The 24558-nt window shown below is 39.3% G+C and overlaps 1 protein-coding gene across 1 annotated transcript in view; it reads right to left on the bottom strand.

Moving 5' to 3' along the window:
* The window catches only part of LIFR (LIF receptor alpha), a 70571-nt gene extending 46176 nt beyond the window's left edge, over positions 1–24395 (bottom strand). Inside the window, exon 1 of the mRNA XM_008070140.2 lies at positions 24353–24395. The gene's annotated coding sequence lies outside the window, so the exon portion shown is untranslated. The remainder of the gene's footprint in view (positions 1–24352) is intronic.
* Positions 24396–24558: the final 163 nt, after the last annotated feature.

The raw sequence follows: 24558 nt of genomic DNA, 5'->3' as shown, positions 1-24558 counted from the left end.
GGTGAGCAGAGCTTCGCCTTCTGTCAGATCAACAGCAGAACGAATTCTCAGCAGCACACAAACCCTATTGTGAACTGCACATGCAAGGGATCCAAGTTGTGCACTCCTTAAGATAATCTAATGCCTGATGATCCCCTCCTCTCCCATCCAAGGAAAAATTATCTTCCACGAAACCAGTCCCTGATGCCAAAAAGGTTGGGGACCAATACATTAGAGGATGATTACTAGATCTGGGGCTAAACAACAGTGGATAGATGGTGGTATCAGTTTCAATTCTCTCTGGGCACATAAAGAAGGGGGTAGTGAGATATGGGGTTGAAACTAAAGGATTTCAAGATCTGTTTACAGAAGTCAACCTTGATATGCTCCCAACCCCCCACTCCAAGCAGAGGCATTTTTCCCTAAAGAAATAATTGAGAAAGAACCAGAGTAGCTAACACAGACAAAAGTACCAAGAGGAAAGCTTTCCATGTCAAGATTTCCCAGAGCAATGAAATTCCCATCCACTCTTCACCCATTCTTTCCAGAGTGGAGCCTGCCAGCTGACAAGTCTTTCCAATGTACTGAAAACTCCTTGTAAGCTCTAATATTGTACAACCAACCAAGAATATATATTGGCACAAACAACTGAGAATCACAAAACATATAAGTAAAGCCTAAAATATTAAAGAGAATTTCAGGATAAAAAGAATAACCAAAAGGAAAATAAAATTACTCCAGAAGCAACCAGTGATAATGTAGCATACAAGAAAACTTAAAAAGAAAGAAAGAAAAAAGACTGTAAAAACCTCTAAATAATATCCTTAGAAAAAACATGCCACTGTCAGGCATTAAAACAAGAAGAGGATGCAATGCAAAAGGAATAATTAGAAACAAAAATAGCTCATACATTAGCTGATGTGAAAAATATGCAAGATAAAACATTAAACAGGCCGGGCTCAGTGGCTCAGCCTATAATACCAGCACTTTAGGCCGAGGTGACAGGATTGCCTAAGCCTGCAGATTTGAGACCAGACCGGACAACTTGGTGAGACCTCGTTCCTATAATAAATAAAAAATTAGCCAGGCATGATAGCACGCACCTGTAGTTCTGGCTACTTGAAGGCTGAGGTGGAAGGATCGCTGGAGCCCAGTAGTAGATCAATGCTAGTGTGGCTGTGAGCGTGTCACTGCACTCCAGCCTGGGCGATGGAGTGAGACGCCAACTCAAAAAAATAAATAAATAATCTTTCATTTAAAAAAGACAAAAATAGAAAATATGGGAAAAGGGATGGGAAACAAACTTGATAGAGGAAAGGAGATCCAACATCTAAATTACTGGAGCCCAGTGAGAGATAGGAAACAAACTTGATAGAGGAAAGGAGATCCAACATCTAAATAACTGGAGCCCAGTGAGAGAATTCTCAGTGGAAGCAGACGGCAAAGTCTCTTCTTGGCTATCATTAAGTACAGTAAAAAAACCAGGAAATGAATCCCCAATAGCCTAAATAATGTAACCAAAACATGCACAGGGCATGAACACACATTTCACAAATGTTCTGTTATTTTCTGGATAAATGAATAACTTCCTAGTCTATTCCTATGTCATCAAGTTTAATTAGAATGAAAATGTATTCGTGGAATGTCTAAAAAGGCAGTTGCTGAAGTTATAGAATTACACAGCTGTACAGGCGTAATTGAATAAAGGAGGCCAACATGACCTTAAAACTCAAATTAATCATAAACCATATTCACTGACTGGCTAAACATTATCTTGAAATGACAGTCCCTCACTACAAGTGTCAGTTATTCTAGACAAGAGACACAGGCCCTGCTGCCACGCCAGGAAGAAGTAGCAGGAGGGGGTGGAGGGCAATAGCTGAGGAAGAGCTCTGGATCAGGTGCTGCCAGATTTAGACTTGAATCTTGGCTCCATTACTAATTAGCGATATGACTGAGAGTAAATCACTTAATCCCTCCCGGCTTCGGCCTCCACCATCGTAGCACAGAGGCACACTCTATTCAGGATGCATGCAAGAGGCTTCCCAAAGTGAAGCTGTAATATTCCATTCCTTCTGGCAGGGAACAGTAGCAGGCCAGCACACAGTGTTAGCTGCAGATCAAGGACTCTGCTGAAGAGGTCAGTGAGCAGCAAAAATGGGGTGCCCAAGGATGGAAGAATTGGTGGCAAAATTGGTCACCAAAGCCTGCTTAAATTAAAATAAGCAGGAAAATAAAGAGGACTTTCTTTTGTCATAACATTTACCTAGAAAATTCTGAGCAAGTCATTTGGGCAGTATAATATAATGCTTATAACATATCCAAATTCCCTACCAAGCAAAACCTTTGAATGGATTATTTGTGGGCCTGAACAACCCATGAGCAGAGCCTTCAATGTCCTTTTAGAAAAGAAAAAAAAAAAAAGATGCTTATGAAACCTTTCTTTGCTCACTCCTGATACAAACATTGTCAGAATTTACTTTTTTCCCTCATTAATCCCTCATTCCTTAGAGAAGAAAAAATTTTTCTAGAATTTCAGGAACTAATTTTCAAAGTAAGGACAACTATCTCTTGTGCAGCAACAGGGTACAAATGCAAATACCCAGAGAAAAAAACAGGGAACCAATGCATTCAGTGCAGGTACAAACTGCAGCCCACCTGCCCAGCCTGAGGGTGGCAGTCACCAGCCTCGTTTTGCCAGATATTCTGATTTTTGAGGACAACGTAAAAATCTGGGATTTCACATGAAATACTCAAGTTTGTTCGAGTAAGCAACTAAGCATATTTTTAAGCATTTTTAAAGGCTAAACAAAATATGTTTTTGGACTACAATCTGTCCAAGGGTCATTAGTTTGTTTCCTATACAAAATAATTGTTTTAAAGAATTCAAAAAGTCAATAAACTCTTCTGCTTAAGAAAAGTGTTCATACAGACTCAATTTACAAAACTGGTGCATGGAAAGAAAAAAAGCTGTTTGTGTTTCCTTACACGAAGGCTGACCTCAATCTTAGGCCATCATGAAGCACAGGCAGAACTTGAGCCTGGGGCCCCACACAGCAAAGCTCAAGTCCTGTCAACAACGTGCCCCAGAGCTTAAGTCCTCGCTTGTGAAAATGGGGTGTTCAGACATGTACTCTGACTTGCTTTCTCCTCAACCTCGAGAATTCTGGCTCCAGTGTACATGAGGTTTTGGGCCTTTCTGCTAAGAATAATTAGTAAAAAGAGTTGAAAAGAGAAATGCAAAGCTAAAAGCCAGAAACTGTAGTCCCAACACATTTGGTTAAGTTTGTTTCCGGTCTTCCTTTTATATAGATACAACAGGTATATTATATATATATGGAGGTGCCAAAAAATGTATACACATTTTAAGAGATGTTTACCATAATCAGAAGTGCCTGGATGCTGATGGCAACCACTTTGAGCATCTCTTGTAATTGCAAAAGTCAAACATGACTTGTGTTCATCTTTTGTTATCAGTATATATTGAATATTACAATTTTAATACAGTTCTTTCCTTTCTTAAATATGTATACACTTTTTGGCACCCTCTGTATATACACACATACACATATATGTATACACACGTAATATAGATATGTATCTTGGTGGAGATGGTGGGGACAGGTGGGTAGAGAGGAAGGGGGAAACATGAGAGTGAGTTGGCACATCCAGCTGGCACAAATCTAGCCGAGTGGCCCTGAGGCCCCCTACCCTGCGTGTGAGGGAGGCCTTGGGAAAAACCTGTGCAGCCAGGGTAGCAGGAACAAAGACTGCCCAAAATATCTTTTATCTCAGGCATCTATCTTTTTGCCACCACAATGAGATAACTCTCTTTTCATTAATTCTCAAAAGAAACTAAACACTGAGCTGGAACACTCAAGGGAGAAAAACCTCTGAACTACTCTAAAGGCAAAATAAACATACAAGCCCGTCAGCGAATTGACAGGAATGAAGACGCTGGGAGTTTACTCCAAGGAAGGGAAGTCAGACAGGGAGGAAACAATACCCGTGCTGCTGATCTGTATTCTTCTTAGCATCCCTTTCTTTATTATTTCCGATGAGGGGACATAACAATTGTTTAAAAACTTTGACCAGCAACTATTTCCTCATCCCATTTCTCTCCCATAAAATCTCAAGTTCCTCAAGCATTAGCTCCTCTGAAAAAGGTTTTTCAGGAATATATACTTTGCAGTTAAGTAGACTCTAGTGTTATTAATTGAAGTGTAGGGGATTCGAGTGAAATGAGAAATAAGTATAAAAAACACAAACGTGGCTGGGCTGAGTAGTTCCTTTTGGGAAGACAGGTTGAGACTAGACTGTATGGGAAGGCATGAATGATTTCTTCAGAAATAAGAAAGCTGGAAAGAATTAGTGTTTCAAGGAGATTAATTAGGAGACAACTGCAATTAATAAAGACATATGCAAAATTATCAAGATATGTATCTCTCGATATATATATTCAACTGCAAAAATCTAGTCCTCAAAGAGCTCACACAACCCAGCAAAACCAACCTGAAAAGATTTATACTGAGATACATCATCGAGATCAACAAAACAACTGTATGAAGGATGTTCTTACAAGCTTTCAGTGGCAGGGGGGAGGGGGGGAGTCATGCACAAGGGTTCAAGAATAAGAACCGCTTCTGAAAATTTCACTGAAGTCAGGACTCTGTTACTTGCCACACAAGCATGGACATACCCTCTGTTAACCAAGGATGGTGATGGCATTATCTCCAGAGCAAGTTATATGTACATATGAGAAACTAGGTGTGAGATCAAGAAATATTATTCGCAGGGAGTTGGGGGGCACACATCAGACTTCTTAGCAATGAAAGCTAAAAGAAGCACCTTCCAAAACAAAAATGAAAATTATTTTCACACTTGAATTCCACAGTCAAACATCTAATTGAGTGGAATAAATACATCTTAAAGACATGTAAGAGTTCAGAAGATACACCTTCCACACAGTCACTTAAAGCTACTGGAGGACATGATTCACCAAAATGAGATACAAAAAAAGAGAGGGAGAAAACATATGATCCATAAAACTGGAATTTAAACCTAGGAAAGAGGCCCTGTGCTCTGTCCCCTGACGTCATCTAGGCCACATTAAAATGGATACCGTTCTACAAGCTGCTGACCCTCCATGACAGCCTATGCTGGCACATATTTTTCCTTCTGGCTAATTTCCCCGCACCCTCCTCAAGTCAGTCGTGAACCTCCTAGCAGGAAGTATGTTTCTCATCACCTCTGAGTACCTGGAAGGTTAGATGCCCTTCTTCTGCTTCCACAACACTTACCTTATGTCTCCATTGCAGTAGTTGCACCATCGAGGGCTGGTGGACCAAATTCGACCCACTTCCTGATTTTGTAAAGTCAAGTCTTCCTAGAATGCAACCAGGCTAATTCGATTATGTATTGCACATGGCTGCTTTCCCACAACAGTATTAGAGCTCAGTGGCTGTGACAGAGATGTTGTGGCCCACAAAGCCTAAGATATTTATTGCCTGGACCTTTACAGAAAGAGTTAGCTGACTACTCCTCTGCGGGCTCTCTTCTCAATCTTATATTTCTCCCAAAAGCCTGTCAGACCCTTGAGCACAAATGGGTCTCTGCTTCACTGTTGCCCCCAGTTACTGCCCAAGCATACCTGGGACACAGCAGACACCAAAAACTCTAAGCTGGATGAAGGAATACCAAGGTCCAAATGATCAGATGCCCATACATTATACTTCCATTGTTAGGCTGCATGCTAACCCAAGTATTGATGATAATGGGAACTTAGGTTAGAACTGTGGTTCCCAAACTGTGCACCAAAACACTCCAAAACACCAGAGTAAACTAACAAGGTTATCATTGTTAAATTTTAAATTTTTGAAGGAAACAAAGTAGTATCTGCCCAACACTGTGAGACTCTTTAGTTTAGGGGAGTTCATGGTTTCAACATTTAGTCTTGCTATATTCATTTCAGTGACATCTTATCTTTGTAGAATGGGGGAAGGGGTATGTGGTTGCTGGAATAAAACGTAAGTACCACCCATAAAAATTCAATGTGGAAATGGAAATTAAGGTGGTGGTGTCTAATCTATTTCCAAGGTTTAAGCTGCACAGTACCCAATAGGTTCACACATCCCATCAGTAACAGGCTTTTTAAGAAAGAAAATATTACAGTTGCCTTCTACATCTCAAGAGTTCCCCAACCATAGAGTCAACCAATTGAAATGTTTTTTTAAATACAATAAAAATATATTAAAAACATTATCATACAACTATTTAAAAAACATTAACATTGTATTAGGTAATGTAAGTAATCTAAAGATTATTTAAGCTATCTTGGAGGATGTGCATAGGTTATATGCAAATACCACCCATTTTATATATGGGACTTGAGCACTCAAAAATGTTGGTATCTACAGAGGGTCCTGGAACCTGTCCCCACAGATACCAGGGACCACTGTGGTTTTCCCCTTAAGTCGATATGCATTATTTTTCAAATTTCTACTAAAGTGTGAAGTCATAAACACTTATTAAATTACTCAGACCCAGCTACATCATAAGAAGAACTGTTAGGTAATTCTTTTTCTTTTAAAGATATGGAGTATAATTCAGGATTAGGTAGACAAGTGGTCATCGTACAGGTAAAGTTGGAGCCTCCCTTTGGTCCCCACTTCATCTGGTTTGGGATCAGGTAACCTTATTGATGCTATGTGTCCCACCCTTCCACCCCTTACTCCCAGCCACAACACCCCCCCACCCCATTCCTTGGCAGTGTCCCACTACTGCCCATCCCTTTCTTAAAGTATTATGATGCATGTTCAGGGTATGAGGGAGGGTAATTCTTTTGACTGAGGGCACCATGAAAAGCATTAATGAAACATTAGACACTGTAAACTAAGAAAGTCTGGGAAACTGAGTTAGAGGATAGCTCAACTGCTTAGGAATTCCACTGTCTCATACTTTAGTCTGCATTCTATATGGAGGTGAATAATATCAAAATTTAACTTGTGCTATATTTTAAAAACTTATCATTGTGGATACTGAAAGATAACCAGTCCCCACAAGAACTTTTTGGTCTATTAATCAAACAGAAGATTCTCGTCAATTTTTTTTCTTAATTTCTTTGCATTTCCTGGGGACTTTTTTTTGTGTGTGTGTGAGTTGGAGTCTCACTCTGTCGCCCAAACTGGAGTGCGGTGGCACACTCCCGGCCACCGCAGCCTCAGCCTGCTGGGCTCTGGCGATCCTTCTGCCTCAGCCTTCCAAGTAGCTGGAACTACAGGCTCGCGCTACCACGCCCGGCTAATTTTTTTGATTTATTGTAGAGATGAGGTCTTGCCAAGTTGCCCAGGCAGGTCTCGAGCCCGCAAGCTCAGGCAATCCACTCACCTCAGCATCCCAAAGCACGGGATTACAGGCTGAGCCACCAAGCCCGGCCCTGGGGACTTTTAAAAATAGACTCGTCCTTTTTTTTTTTTTTCAGGATCCTCCATGTCAGTTTTAGTAATGTTCGTTGCAGTGAGGACTTCCTTGTTAATTCAAAAGCCCGTCCATCATCAACTTCAGCATGTCAAAACAAGTTTGCACACTTTACACCCATGCTTAAAATCTTCTAAAGACTCCCCATTGCCTCAATACACTGTTCCAGTCCACTTGGTGGACAAAGTCTTTTGGACGGCCCCCATCCCCTACTCCACACCCCAACAGTTCCCCAAACACTCCACACTCCCATTGGTCTCAGTGCCTCTCCCAAACCACTGCCATGATGGGATGCCTGTTGTAATGTCTCTCATGTCTCCATTTCTTCCCATCCTTCAGGACTTGCTCTGTCACACTGAAGAGTAATATCTGATTACTCATATCTCACTGCAACTGAGCTGTAAGAGTAACTGGCATGTAACAGCCTTCAATAAATATTAATAAATGTCTAGTAAACAAACTTGTTTCTTGCTTCTATTACAAGGGTGAAACACAGTGTTATTAAGCAACCTGAAGAACATTCCTAACATATCATTCACATGCAAGGAAACACGATAAAAAAATTACCTTCATGAAGAATCAAGAACATCTCTATTTCCCAGTACTTCTCACCAATACCAAAGATTACCTTGTTTTCCCTCTTTTTTTTTTTAAATCTCTTCCAATGTTGGGCCAAAATGGCAGTTCCTTGATTGTATAATCAAAATCTTTTCATATGTTCACTGGTCATTCGCAATGCTGTACTTGTAAACTGCTTATTCCACCATTTTCCCCTTTTTCTAATTAGACATTAATTTTTTTCCTTAATGACTGATAGGAGAAATCATAACATGCATATTAACTCTGTTATATACATTGCAAATATATTTCCTAGTTGCTTTCTTATTTTCCAGGGAGGCTTTTGTTTGACTTTCATTACATCAGATTTCTAATTTTGTCCTTTGTGGTTTCTGACCATAAAGGTCTTTCTCAAGCCGATTACACAGATTGTCACCTAGGTTGCCTTCAAGTACATCTAAGGCTTTTAAATTTTAAGCTTTATGCCATGTAAAATTAATTGTAATGTACAGTTGAGTCAAGGACCCACCTTCTTTTCCTGCCCTCTAATGGTTACCACGTATACCAACACCGTTTATTAATTCATTCCTTCCCTCACTGACTTGAGATGCCATTACGATACCATTCCTTCTCAACTTCCAAATATGTGCTCCAGGATTGGCCTCTTCCCAGTTATAGACTATTCAATCACTTGACAATTTATTGCTTATTATACAAATCCACTCAAGTGAGGTTGCTTCAATAAGGACAAAATATTCTGATGGAACATATCCACTTTCACAGATTTCTCAAATCCTCTACAGGTAAAGAATTAAGTTATTTCTGCTCCAAGCCTGCTCTCTCATGCCCCAGTCCCAGACTGTGACATTAGTGTCTTCTGGGTCATCCAAGCTAAAGTCACCCTTGACTTCCTTCTTCCTCAACCCTCTTACCTACTTGCCATTTTAAACTCCAAAATAACTCCTATTCTCTCCCCTGATTTCCATTTTCACTGTTCTGGCTCAGGCCCTCATCACCTCTAACATGGGTGAATGCCTAGCTTAAATAGTATCTGTATCTCTAACCCCATCATTCTTTCAGGCTTCAGTCAAACATCAGGAGTCTGTCTCACCAACAGCTCAGACATCTCTCCACCCTAAAATGCACCCATTTACTCCACGATTCTTTTCTGCCTCCTCTACTCCTTTCCTGGGGGCATCTCTGTCTCTTGGCTCTCATGCTGACCACCACGTGCAATCAGATACAATATCCACTTGGGGTGTTTGTCATGTCATACTAGGTATTATGGAGATTATTCTCTCCTTTCTTTCCACTCCCTTTCCCATTAATTATAAGCTCCCTAAGAGCAGAGCTTTGTCTTTATTTATAATATTCTTGCATTTAAGAGTGCTTTATACCCATCACATACTCAAGATTTATTTGGAGATTGAAGCAAATGCATCCAAATGGAGTCCCTGGTAAGGACGTGAGGACTTATGACTACAAATCTCAGCTCTAGACCTTATACTAAACTACACAATGGAGAACTGAGCTGGAGTCAGGAGTCTTGGACTCTAGTCCCTATTCCACCACAGAACAGGTGACAGATTGGGGACTGCAGACAGATCACCTAACATCTCAGGTTTTAATTCTCAAATTACACAACCGTGACCCAGGGCCTGCTTTCCCTACTTTAAGTAGCATCAGAAACTTAGAGTTGTTTTATTTTTAGGACACCTTGCGTGTTACCTCTACAAACTGGTATGTGTACAGTGTGATCAGGAACGCGGTTCTCCCCCCACATATTGCTACAGGGAGAAATACCACCTGTTCTACTAAGTACTTCCACTACTCATATCATGACAAAGATCAGACAGTATATATTCAGGGAACAAATGGAAAATAACTGCCGTTTTACTGTTCTCCTTCCAACTCTAAGTACACTTTTAATTGGCTAAGCTCTTAACTCAGCAGGTGCAAACACAAACATACTCCATGAGCCAGCCAGATGAAGTGTGTGGAGGCTGCCACACGACACACAGCAGCGGGTGCCTCTTATGTCTATATCACACCACATACAATGGGGCCTGTGCAGCCACAGATCTTCCAGTTTTTTAAAAAGAACTGGACATCCAGGTTATTGCTTTTTGTTTTTGTTTTTTGTTTTAATGTGAAATCTCCTTATTTTTAAATGTTGGCAACTCATTCCAATTTTTAAAAAAAATACTATGTGGGCCAAACATAACACATCTGCAGGCCAAAAACAGTTCTTCGGGAGCCAGTTAACAAACTGTCTCAAAATGTATTAGTATTAAAAAATTCTTGTCTTGCTGCTGTAATTATCTTAAAATATAAACTGTTTTAAGACTTAGATTTTAATGCACAGATATTAACCAAAATGTGCCTGAATGTTTTCTGAACATTCTTTATGGTCAGTATGCGAAAGCTCTCCACTCTAAAATAATTCACCTTTTTCTTTATGTCATTATTGAATCCCAGATATCAAAAACCTAAGCATCATTTTAGTTTATAAATGCTTCTCAAAAAATAAAAAAGAACAAAATAAACGCTTTGGCTTCAGACTATGGTCTACAATGTCTTCAAAGCAGGTGGAAGCACATTGCTTTACCTTAGGTTCATTTGAGTCTGCTACAGAGAATGGAATAGAGAATGAAGAACCTAACACAAAATTGATTTGGCAAAACAACGTAAGAAGAATTCTTGTCAAGAAAGCAGATTCTACAGACTACAGACCTGTAAGCTTGATATTGACCTTGAATAAGATTATGGAAGATATTAAGAAAGGGATCCTATAAGCTGATCACAGACCTCTGCACATCAGCCCAACTTTACCCCTTGATGAGACAAACTACTGAACCAGGACAAAAAGGACACAGACAAATATGCCGGTTTGAACAAGATGTTTTCTAATACCTGAAAGATGTGTGTTAGCAAGGTAAAGACATCCAGAGAGTGAAAGGGTTGCTTCCACCACGTGATCAACCTCATTCAAGGAACAGTGCTAATGGATGAGTGATGTCAACCTGGACAAGTGATACAGACAGACATGAAACAGTTTGGTTTTTCTTGACATTTTCATGAATGAATTGAATGAAGATATGAGAATCACACTCATTTAATTTACTGGGGATGAAAACATGGGCAAAATAGCAAACATTTGGGATGTAATAATAAAGATTCCAACAAATAAATCCAATAAAATCAAGTTAGCATAATTTCAGGTTCCAAAATGAAATGGTAATGTTGATAACAACTGCACACAAAAAATAGGCAAATCCAGATTGTAGGAGATGTGATTGCAGCAACGTAGGAAAAATCACAAAAAAGTGGTTAATGAACTGGGGGTCAATATCGTAATGTGGTCTCAAAAATAATAATAAGAGGGATAACTCTTGTCTCCTCACTTTATCTGATAAACCATGTCTAAAATCCTGTCCGCCAGTGGTATTAAAACTGGAGGATTCATTTTTAGTATGAAAAATAGTAAGTATATCATCTAATATTAAGGTATTATTAATATGGAGCATTAAACCCTTATTGTGGATTTTGTTACTTCCCAAATCATTATAAATTCTTGCTTCAATATAACTCTTACTCTAAGTATTCTCATCCCATCTCACCACAGGTGCAAGCTACTCCCTATTTTATAATACCGCCCACATGTAGGGATGTTTAGAAACTTGAGGGTAAGATATCAATATCTGTGTTCAAGATCTTTAAACACACTGAATGCTTTTTTACTATTTAAGTTTAATCAGAAGCTTTATAAAAAGGACACAGTGGAAGGAACATGAGGGATGCTTTTAGTCATTACTACGACCTATGTCACTACCTTGACTTTATTAGGGAAATAAAGACAAGCCTCCAGCCAGGCCTGGTTGGAGCCTCTTCTTGGCCTGCACAATTGCATGTTCCTAACTGGCCTCCAGATTCCCAGTTTCTCCAAGCACAAATGTTGGTCTTGCATGCCTGAAATCCTAATGACTCTCCCTAGCCTACTGGGAGAGGCCCCAACTTGAACATGGCATTAGGCTCTATGTTGTTTCACGTGAGCCTAACTCCAGAGTCCCATTTCTGCCCACCTCCTCACACTGCCTGTGCTCAAGTCCCATAGCACCAGGTTCTGTCATCCCTGTTACAGCACACATGGAACCCTCTACCTGGACTGTCTTTCCCACCCCTCTTCCTTGTCCCTATAGTAAATATCAACTTGTTCTTCAAATCTCAGCTCACATCACTCTACATCCAGCCTTCCCCAGTGTTCTCAAGGAGTAATGTATATATCCCTGTTAGTACACATCACCTAGCAATGGTTAATAAAACTATCTTTCTCACCAAACTCAGTGTAATCATTTTTCCCTGAGGAAACCTATGTGTGACAAAAATGACAGTGTTAATATACTTAGGATATACAAATGGATAAAAAAGATGCTAAAACAAGAGGGACACATTCAACAGAAATAAAAATATGCGATTCACACAGGAAGAAATATATAAACAGGCAATAAACATGCCAACAAAGTGAAACCATATTTCCACTACTAATTGGAAAAGATTAATAAGAATAATTCTGAATACTGCCCAGGACAATGTGGAGAAACTAGAACCCTATCTGTAGTTGTATAAGGTGATACAACACATGCTCCAGGGAGGCCTGAGTAATCCATCTGCATCCTCACAACCCTCAAGGGAGGTTCAGTATTTTTAACATGTCATATATACACGCGAGGAAACAGAGAGAGCAAGTGATTTAGCCAAAGACTCATGGCTTGTAAGGAGAAAAGCCAGAATTTGAATCCAAGCTGGTGGCAATGACTCCAGTCTGAACGGTAAGCCATTATGTCATGATGTCTTTCTGATCAAATGCCTTTGACTCAATCACAGAAATAATGATGATGATGAACCAAGTCTACAAATATTTACTGAGAGCTCATAATGGGCTAGGCTCTGCACCAAGTATTTCACATGCAATTTATAATCCATTCTAGGAAATTTTCCTCAGGAGGTATTAGGCAAGATTTCAGAGATGACGCTCACTGAATATGCTCCATAATTTAAGTGAAAAGAAATCACCTGAATGTCTATCAATTTGGGATTGCTTAAAGAAGATGGCATCTCCACATGACTCCTAGCCCACTTCTCTTTTGTTGTCCTCTTACTAATTTCTCAAACAACCATGTTAATTTAAATGAAATTTTTACGTGGTAACTTTTAAATTGAGCCTACTGACTTTCCCCAGATGTATATACAACTTTCTACCTGACTCCTCTCCAGGTGTGCATACAACTTGTACCTTCAAGTGTCAGAGGTTTCTCAAACTGTGTATGTCCAGAACTGATTGACTTCAAACCCTCCTCAACTTGTTCTTTCCCTAGCCTACCTCCTCTCAAAATATGCCTAATTTATTCAAGCAAAAAAACTAGCAATCATCCTTGATGTATCCCTTTCCTTCACCACCAGCCTCCAAGCCCTTCCCACATGCTATCAGTTACATCTTCGAATGCATTTGGAAGCCAGTCACTACCCATCGTACTCGTTGCTATTCCCTCCTTAAACATATCAACCTCTTTGCCTCAACTGCTATTTTAAAAAAAACCCTAAAGTGGTCCTCTTGTTTCTATTCTTGCCCCTATCAATCCATTCTGCACAAAGCAGCCAGAATACCCATCAGATCACGTCCTCCCCAGTTTAAAACCATCTAATGGATTCTCACCATAAATGCACTCTATACTCTCTCCTGTGACCCTGTCAAGCCCTGCATCCCATTCCACACTCTTCACACACTCCTCTCTCTTCAGTCACTGGCTTCCAGCCACTGAGGCCTACTATTCCTCACGTGCGCCAAGCTTGGTGCCCTCAAGGTCTCTGCACTTGCCATTGCTACCATGGGGGTCCTTCTTCCCCTGTTAGGTCCCCACTATTCAAGTCTGAGTTAACACTCACTTCCTTAGAAAGGCCTCTCCCCACCAAATCCCACAACACAACCACATGCTGCTCATTTTTATTTCTGTAGAGCACGCCTCAATATCTGGAGTTACCTAGGCACATGTGATTCCTTGCTGGCTGTCCATTCCTTCCCAACTACAAGGTGAGCTCCAAGAAGTCAAAGATGTCATTGTTCTTCTTTAGCATGATATCCCCCAGATGCCAGAAAAACTGCCTGGCACGTGAAATGTGTGCAGTAAATATTAGTTTAAAAAATGGATGAATTAATAAATTAGATATAGTACATAATTATGCACCACACAAAAGACGATTAATATAAGTTAAACTCTTAAAATCATGGTACAAGAAAGTATGCATGTATGACTGGAACCATGGTTTCACATATTTAGAGATGTAAACATAAACATATATATACTATGCCTAAAAATTAATCTAGAAGGATACACAATAGAATGTGTATCTGGGCTTATCCCTGAGTGATGGATGATACTGAAAATTTCTTGTATTTTTACTTATATTCCCTGAACTTCCTTAATTTTCATAAAATAAACATTTTAAAACTTTCACAAGTTTTAAAATGCTACTTCTATTTTTTGAAAACTAACAAACCCAAAATTTTTTAAAATAAAAAATAACAATCCAATATAAAAATAAATAATGAATAACTAATTCACAAAATTAAAACAGCTAATAAGATGAACAAATAGTTTATTTCCTAAAACTAAAATGTGGAATAAAATGTTATAAACTGTATAAAAAGTCTTTTTAAAAAGTTGTTTTTACTCAATAAAATAATTTTAAGGAAAGAGTCTGAAACTTACTGGAGAAGAGGAAGAAAACAACTTTATGCCTAAAAATATTTAGAGCAGTTTTAGTAGAAAAGCTGAAAACAATGTAAAAGTTCAAATCATGGTTCATCCAGGGAATGAAATCATCAATACATGCTAAAGCCTCTATAGTAACATGAGGAGACATCTCATATAACTCTACACGAAAAGATGGGGAAGAAAACTGGATGAATATCCAGTATCACAACTATATGAAAAGAAAATATTATAGTTGAAAACTGGTAACTTGCAGACCTTGCCTTTATGTGTTTTGTTTGAAGGGAGTGGGGGTAACACCTCATCAACAAGTACTTGCATAATGAACATTTGTATACCCAACCCAGAATTGTACCCTACATCTTTAAAATTAAAAATTAAAAAACAAGACAAAACAAAATTTGAATTAGTTGTCAATATTCCAAAATAGAGTATTTAAAAATAAAAATCCAGGAGCTCTGGAAATACTCATTCTACATCCAACAGGACAATAATGAACTCTAGGGAAGAGCAGTCAGCCCTTTAGTAGAACATGTATTCTAGAGGTTTTCATCATTCTTATTGGTCCCCCAAACCGAAACAAGTTTCAGTTGCCATTTACCATCTAGATTGCCATTGTTGCCTCTCTTGTAATAGTTAGGAAGAAAGTGAAATATTTCTGATTGTCTCTATCAAAAGCATAAAGACAAAAGGCAGACCCCTTCATCAATTTACGTGACCTCTGTTGTCCCTGCAAGCATTTGAATTTTTGATCCCAGTAGAAGCTGTGGAATGTGTGAGTATAGCACTCACAGCTTTGACTGTTTGTAAGTGAGCTGAGAAGTTCCAAAACAGAATCATCTGTAATTTTATTGAAGCTGGCCTTCAGGAAAGGGTGAGGTGGCTAAGTCCTAAGTCTAGCCCACAGCCCAGTGTCTACATGTCAACAGTTTGGTTGCTCTCTGCTTGCCATGGAGATATCTCATTAAGATGATAGAATATTTGTGAAAAGTGCCCTCTTTCCCTCCAAAAAGAAAGCTAATTGCTGGTTCCAGTGGGGACAGGGGAAGTAAAGTGGTCCATGGAAAGCAACAGTATAGACTGAAAAATGTGAGCTAAATAAAAATAAAATGGTGAGTTTGCTGCTGGCTCCAATCTGTGATGTGACTTAACCTCCTATGAATTCTACAAAACAGGAACAACAACAAAAATGGTTCAAGAAATTGTCTTCTTTTATTTGCCTGTATGAGGGAAATAAAACCCAAGGTTAGAATTTGTCATGAAGGTTCCAAGATATATCTTTCATGACTTCTGAGGGTCTACTTGATATCAAAATATTTATAACTGTTGACAACTTAAAACAACATTGTCCCTTCATAAAACTAATGCAGCTTTACATACTGTTAAATGGAAATGTTATTTTTAACTACAATCCTGTGTCCTTAGTGACAGCAATAGTTCTGAGAAATGTGATATTAGGCAATTTCACTGTTGTGTGAACATCATAGAGTATACTTATACAAGCCTATATGGTATAGCCTACTATACACCTAGGATGTATCATATACCTTATTGCTCTTGGGCTACAAACTTATATGTTACTCTACTGAATACTACAGGCAACAAATATCTAAATACAGAAAAGGTACAGAAAAAATACATCATAATCTAATGAGACCACTGTCATATATACAGTCTGTCACTGACCTAAACATCATTCTGTAGTGCATGACAGTAAATGCTTTATTGCCCTCGTCCTTCAGTAAGATTAGGTGCTGAAATTTCTCAAGTGGAATATTTATAAATTCCATGCATCCTAGATTTATAAGGAGGAACCCATTCTCAATAATTTTACAAAAGATTATCTCAAAAAGACATGGGTCATACTTAAGTAATGAAAGACTATCCTTCACAGAAGATATATGGTAGCAATTTAGAGCCTATTAGCCTAGGATATTCTCATACTTATATAACATAGTCATCACTAAATCATCTGTGGATGTCAATAAAGTGAAATAACCTAGTCTGCTCTTCATATGCAGTAGTTTGTTGAGTAAGCAGGAGGTAATGTTTGTGTTCACTCAAAAGTAACATCACAACAAAATTCCTTTTAAAAGTGCAGGAGAGGAAATTAGGACTACTTGACACTTAACTGTGGGAACCATCTATTTATTGAGTGGGCTTCCTGACTCTAAATTGTACCCAGTCACTTCCATATGTCATTTGAGGGGCAGGGACATGTCTGTCCAGTGCACTGCTGCAAATCTGATGCCTAACCAGTGCCTGGCAAAGAAAAAGTACTCAACAGCAAGTTATTGAATGAATGAGTCACATTTCACTCTAACAATTCTATAAAAGGAAAGAAGATCAGACCCCCTACCCTTAAAAACTCATACAGGCTTATTCAAGACAACAAAAGGAAAAGAAAACAAAGATAGCCAATTCAAAATAAAATTTATTGGCAACAGAAAGCATTTCAGTTTTAAAGTTAATAAAACTCAACAAAATATTTCCCAGTGACCAGAAGCAACAAAATATTTTGTCAGAATGCCCTAAATGCTTTTCATGACAGTTTGACATAACTTATAAAATGAAATTATTCTACTATTCTTCTGGCCTTAATCATCAGATTAGTGAGGTCAAGGTAACATTTATCAAATACTTAGTCCCTGCAGGCACATGAGCTGTATATTATTATTCCATTCTACAGTAAAGGAAACACAAAACTTGCCCAAGTTCACACAACCAGCAAATGGGAAATCGAATCTAGTTCTAGACCTTTTACAACATGGCAGCCTTGATATATTGGAAATTCAGGAAAGTAAAAAGAATAACAGTTGTAATTTCAACACACAAAGACAAACTCACCTAACATTCCAGCCTATAATCTTCCTGGCATTTTCCTAACATAATATGTAGAAAATTACACACACACACACACACACACAAAACCTTCCAAAACAAACCAAAAAACTTAGATCAACTCACCACACTTTTACAATCAGCTTTTTGGTTTACAGATTTGAGTATCTTTCCACATCAATAAACACCCTACATTACTATTCATGGATGGTATTCCATTACACCAATATATCACAGTCCATTTAATCAATCTCCCTATCATTGAGCATTTAAGTTGTTTCTAGTTTACAAGTATTATAAACAAAGTCACAAAAATCATTATTGAAAATTAGAGGGTTTTTTTTTTTTTTTTTTGGCATGTACATTTTTGTGGTGATTGCTAGAATCTGGAGGTGAGTTTTTTCCAAACATCAGCAGGACCCCTCCCAATTTTGGTACACTCCACTAAGTGGACTTCCCACCGAGTTAAGATTCACTGTGGGAGGAGAAAGGTACAGCCAGGAGTAGGGTGCACACATGCATTATGTGGGTGAAAAACAATGCTAAAGGTTGGTCTCTGTACATATACTTTATTGTTTTTCCTTAGTTTAAATTCCTAGTGGTGGAATGCCTGACTAAGGGACAGGACACATTTTTGAGGCTTTTGATGAATAATACAAAATTGTCCTCCTGAAAAGTTATAACAATTGAAACACTCACCAGTCTTTGAAAATGACAATTTCCAAAACCCTTCGGTTGGTTATTTATTTTTAAACAATCAAATCCCTACATGGCCATAACCATTTTTTAAAAAATAACAAAACTGTTGTTAAAGCACACCTAGAAAAACATCAAAATTCAGACAATAAATGCTAGATTTTAAAGTTTATATGTTTTCAAATACAAAATATAAAACGTAATAATGCCAGAAACATAGACAACTTACAGAATGACTATTAGAAAATGCAGTGAAACCTGACTCTGAAAGGACGCCAGACTAAGAAGTAAAACACTACACACTCACTTGCCTGTCTGGCTTAAGAGTTTTTGTTTTAATAGTAATATGCTCTATTTTTTAACAAGACACTTATGAACATGTATATTCTTTCAAATTTCATAAGTATTATTTTACAGCAAATACAGCAATTTGAAGTTCTTAAAATTCTTTTAGATATTCATTTATTCAAAAAAAGATCTGAATGCTTACTATGCACACTGTTCTAACACTAGGGACACAGCAGTGAACCCCACAAAGTTGCTGCCCTCAAGAAGTTGCTGTTATTCTAGAGGGGAGCTCAGAACCCTGAAGTTAAGAGTCAGCAAATTAGGCTTACAATGCCATTCAGGAATTCCTAGGTTACTAGGCAAATTATAAAACGTTTGGGTCTAAGTTCCTTTATCTGTAAACTTAAGAAGTTGACTAAATGATCTAAGGGTCTTTCCAGCTTTCAATCAAATTATATACTTTCTTTGATTTTGTTTGAATGCTTAATTTTCTGTTATTCACAAGAGCTTTGAGTGTTTTAAGCTATACATAGTTTCTCCACAAAATCAGACCCAGGCTCTTGCAAACAAACCATTTTATATCTACAGTAAAATTTTGGTGATCTAGGCACCTTCAAGGAATAAATACATGAAGAAGCTCCAGTCAGATGAAGATTTATGCTCTCAATTTTGTTTCTTTGGAGAGGTTTCTACGATGTTCTCTCCTCCTTCACTGTGTACTGTACTATGAACACTGAGGCACGAAACATGGCATGGGAGCAGGTCTCCAAGCCTACTGCACGGAAATAGCTGGCACCAGTCCCCGGGGGACCAGGGAGTCCTCAGGAGCTGCAGCCTAAGTCTTAGTGGCACTCTCACTTCTGTCCAACTTTACCCAACCTCAACTCAACCTTCTGTGCATTGTCTACCAATTCACTGCCCCATAACAATTAGAAATGGGAACCACTACTTCTGTCACCTCTTGTGATTTTCCACCAGATGTTCCAGTCACCACCACTTCAACTGTCCTCAAATCCAGGGTCTCCTAGGAAAAACCTGCTTTGGGGAGCAGTTAGAAGAAGGCATAGCAAGGGGCCTCAATATCCCAAGGCACTCTCTAGGGAAAAGCCACACCAACACTTTTAGGAAGTAGTATCACTTCCTTGCGGCCTCTACGCATACTGCCACTTAATAACATAGATACATACTCTCAAATGTAGGCAGAGTGATTCCAATTCTTTCTCTGCATATGCCTTGTAAACCATAAGAACAGCCAAGATTTTCCCACCTCTGTGCAAAGTACATGAGAAATTCACCCACCAGGAGTCTTTCCTCAAACTCCAACATAAAACCATAAACCAGTACCTAATAAACACAAGCTCTGCTCACCTTAGCAACAACAGCAGCAGCAGGCTACTAGGAAAAATGTGTGTTGTCATCTTAGACAATGAAGGCAAATGTGGAATCCCTGCATTTCACAAAAGGAAATGTAAAGGAACTGGTAAAAGTACTTTACCTCAGGCATCTAAGTTTCTAAATTTACCACAACCAGCTGCTACAGGCTTCCACTATTTGCCTGAAGAGCTTTGGCTGTGTCAGGAGGAAAAGACATAGGCTGCTTTAGTTTAGACTGAGGAACTAAAGAATCCACCCTTTATTTATAGTTTGTACAAAACTTAAGAGGAAAAAAAGACCAATTAGAACAGGAAATTTTAAAGTTAAAAACCCTCGTTCCATAAGATCACAAAATTCCTAATAATGAACAGGAACCCAAAAGTCACAGTCAAAAGAGTGACAACAGATTCTTATTAGACATCTGCAACAACTGCTTGACATCAAACTCATTTCCCAAACTTTCAAGTAATATAAAGGACGTATATTTAGAATACAAAAAGATTAGAAGCTGGGAAAAGGAAATGCCACAAGTTCCTGCTATTCCCTACAAGAGGGCAGGCACACATTTCTCCCATGAGAATCAAAGTACCTACTTAAAGCATATATATTTTATCTGCTCATTAGTCTGCCATCTGTCCTCAAATAATTAAAACATTCTATATACAAAAAAAGGGGCATCTTTGAACTCATAGGCTTATGCAAATGCTACTCCACTGAACTAAAAGATGAAAATACTAACTAAATCTCTCAGACATCATTATAATTTACTGGAAAAGGTGTGTTTTTAAGGTTTCACACTTGAACTTCATGGAAGAGCAGTCAAGTGTAACTGACTTAAAGCAATAATTTGACTAAAGCAATAATTCGAAAGAGAGTGTTAACGGTATAACAGATTTGGTAATGTCTAAGGCCAGAGCCAAGCTGGAAAACTGAGATCAAAGACTCCCAGATCTAAATATTTTGACCAAAAGCGGGTGAGATTATTTCTTAAGCTGTCCAATTATCCATGTACTCAATAACTATTCACACCCATTCAGCAACAGAGGCAGTGCCTGGTGCTGTGGATGCGATGGGAACCGAGCAGGTTGCTTCTGCCCTCCTGAGAACTCCACCACCCAGCCCTTGCCCCCGTTTCTGTAAGCATTTCTTGCCATATGCAACACACAGTGTACCACTCCCAGTCCCCTCTCTTGCCTGCCTGCCGCTCTTCCCTTCCATACCATCATCAACCCCAGTCACACGAGAGTTGAGGGAGTCCTCTATCTCTCAGGTATGCAAGGCTCAGACCCACTACAGGGCCTTTGCACTTGCCCTTCCCTCTGCTGAACCACTCTTCCTTCAGATCTCCAACTCTAGGTTCAGACCTCTCCCCCCCAGAGGAGCTTCTCAGGCCACTCGGTCTAAAACAGCAGTCCCTGCCCTGTCCCTCTCTACCCTCTACCATGCAACACTGTTGTGTTATTTTTGCAGTACTTATCACTGCCTGGTATTATCTCCTTTATTGTGTCTTTGCTTTTCATCCATCTCCCCCATTTACATGTAAAATTCATTGTAGCAGTCTTTCTGTCCTGTGCACTGCAATATTTTAGTCCCTAGAAACAGATGCTTAATAAATACCTATTTAAAAGAACAAACACTGGCAATGTCGACAGTTTTGTATCACAATGACAGTACCACATATCAAAGGAAAAAGGAAGAGAACATCTCAAATGCTAAAACACTTGTTTAAAAATTTCTTTAAAAGATTTTTTAAAAGCTCATCATAGCTTATACTCATCTTAAAAACAACTCTCAAAAATAATCATAATGGATATCTAAAGCTCAGCATTGGCTAATGGTCACACTTTACAATGTATTAGGCTAGCATTAGCATTACTTCTACAATGTATTCTTTTTTAAAAGCATACTGAGAAGAGACCCCAAATTTTCATATTAAAAAAAAAAGCAAGAGCCACATGTTTTTAAAAAGCATCTTTCCCCATAAGAGTAGTTAAAAACCCTCTCACAAACTGTAAAATTTGAAACCATACTATACCAACATTAAAATGAGATACTGGTGATATACAGAAGTTGGGGATTTTAGTGCCTAATGGCAAACATATTTTATGAAACATAAACCACCCTCATCTTCAATTTAATCAAAAGTTCAAGACTTCTCTCCATGTTCAAAATATTTAAGCTCTTAAAATTTTTCCTACAGATAATTTTAAAATTTTGTATCTGATCCTTTCATTCTTTTGTTGAAACAAAAAGCTAAGTTGTTGCTCAAGAAATATGACTTTAGTCACTGACCATCATGGCAAAGATGCCATAGATCCTTATGGATCACTGTGAAGTTATATAAAAGCAAACAGTGCATACTGCGGAGAAGGCTCATGTATTTCCTGGATCGTGATGTAAGGAAGCAAATTACTACTGCCATTGGGCCTTTGGGAATAACTGAAATCCACTTAAAAACCTCAAAAACTGATGCTTTACAACAATTTCATAGCAAAATATTAGAAACAACCTACATATATCTCAATAAAGAGGTTAAATAAATTATGGTTCATCCCTAATGGAGTACTCAGCAGCTGTTAGAGGATGAGGCAACTCTCTTAGGTACAATGGAGACTGCCATGATTTAGTACTCTGTGGAGGATCTGTGGAAAGACAATTAAGAAGAGCACATACAAGATGTTTCTATGTGCACAGACTATATCTGGAAAGACAAAGACATGAAGCAAGTAAACCTGGTTTCTGGGGAGGAGAACCAGGTGCTGTGGGACATGGTGGGAGGGAGGTATACTTTCTACTCTATACCTTGGCATATCTATTGAATCTCCTCGTGCCTGTCCCACAAATTAATACAATATATTTAATACAAAAATAATTTATACTATTACCAACGTACTCATCAAAGGCAACTATTTACAAGCAAAAGTTTTCAAAAATCACAAAAGTTTTGCTCAACAGCAGAGTCCCTGATTCTCATTTCTCAGAAGAGAATCCAAGTCTCCGCTAATTAGAGAGGCATGCTTGTGATCTCACCTATTACAAAGAAAGAAGCCTCAATTCAATTCTTAGAGGGGAAACTGCTGCTCAGTTCACCTTGAAAACATATTTCATATTGAAATTGAGCTTGTAGCTCCCTAATGAAGGCTCCAAATGAACAATTTCCCCCTGGTTATAAAACAGAAAGTCAACTTAAGAGGACAGTCTCAAACTTTTAAAAACACAGACTATACTTAGGTTTCCTTTCCTCTGCCAGGGTTAGACAAGAAACCCTCTGAAAATAGTGAAATGATTTATGGTAAAATAATCACATAAGGGGAGATAATACCAAGTCACGTTTGCACTGAAAAAATGCTTCGATTTTTCACTTGTGGGGGAGGGAGGTTTGCTTTTTATTTAATGTCTGACCATTTTTTTGGACCTTTGACTAAATGATACTAAGTCACATTAATTTTACTCCAAGCAAAAAAATTTTTTAATTAAAAACACATCTGAAACTGAACACAAACAAATCGGAAGGCAAACTTTAAACTGAAACTTTTCTGTTGAAAATGTATCTTAAAAGAACACATAAGAAGAAAAGCAAGGAACTCATTTCCATATAAACGCCATTCAATAGGAGTACAGGCTGTATCAATATTCGACTGCATTAAACACACACATACCAAAAGCAACTCGAAGATACCCAACCCAAACAGAAGCCTTCATATATATTTTAGTAACGGAATGTGGGGAGCCAAATCACATGATTCAAACCCATACTTAAATCCTGAACAATTGAAGGGCAGTTTTGTGTTGGTCAGGACTATGAACCCAGCTTTGTGTTTTTGCCCAACATATCAGAAGTGGCATCTTTCACAAAGCCTAACTTTGATGGCCAACACTTGAATTTTGGGTTTAATCAGCACAGCACCTTCGGGAGTACGTATAAAAAAATAACAGGTAAGTCAAATGCACCATAAATACAGAAAGAACTAGTTTAAAGAGGAGCTGGAGTTCAGGGACACGGAATCACTTGGCAGGTCACATCTCTAAAGAAAAGAAATGTTAAAGCTCCTTCCCATCCCCCAGGTAACCTCTGGCCTCAGGACTCACTGCCCTACACGGGGCAGAAGTTCGCGGCGAGGGGGTCGTTGCCCACCAGGACCCCAGGGGGACCCAAGGACGCGCAGAGAGAGAGCGGCGCGACCCGGAGCAGCACCCCCGGAGCCAGTCATCTCTGACGCTTCCCAGACCCGGGGCTAGGGCCGGCCGGAGCGTTGCCCCTCACCCTACCGGGGCCGCCTGGCGCTCGCGGCTACGCGCCCACGGGAGCCCGCTCCAGGCTTCGCGGCTCCGGCTCCCCGCGCCGCGCCCGCCCGCCCCCAGGCACTCACCGGCCGCTCCCGCGCCGCTATCTCGCCATCCCCGGCCGCCGCCCCGGGGCTGCCCAGAGTCCGCAGCCGCCCGGGGGCTGGAGCCGCCAAGGAGGGGGGCCGGGCACAACCCGCCGCCGCCTCCACCGCCGCGGTCTCGCCTCCCCAGTCCCGGCGCCGGGCTTCTTGAGGCGGCCACGGGCGAGGGCCAGCCCGCCGCCCTCCGC

The sequence above is a fragment of the Carlito syrichta genome, unplaced genomic scaffold, assembly GCF_000164805.1.
Source record: "Carlito syrichta isolate Samal-C Ts95f unplaced genomic scaffold, Tarsius_syrichta-2.0.1 Scaffold313120, whole genome shotgun sequence".
In the NCBI taxonomy this organism is placed as follows: domain Eukaryota; kingdom Metazoa; phylum Chordata; class Mammalia; order Primates; family Tarsiidae; genus Carlito; species Carlito syrichta.
This window is presented reverse-complemented; position numbering and strand designations above follow the sequence as displayed.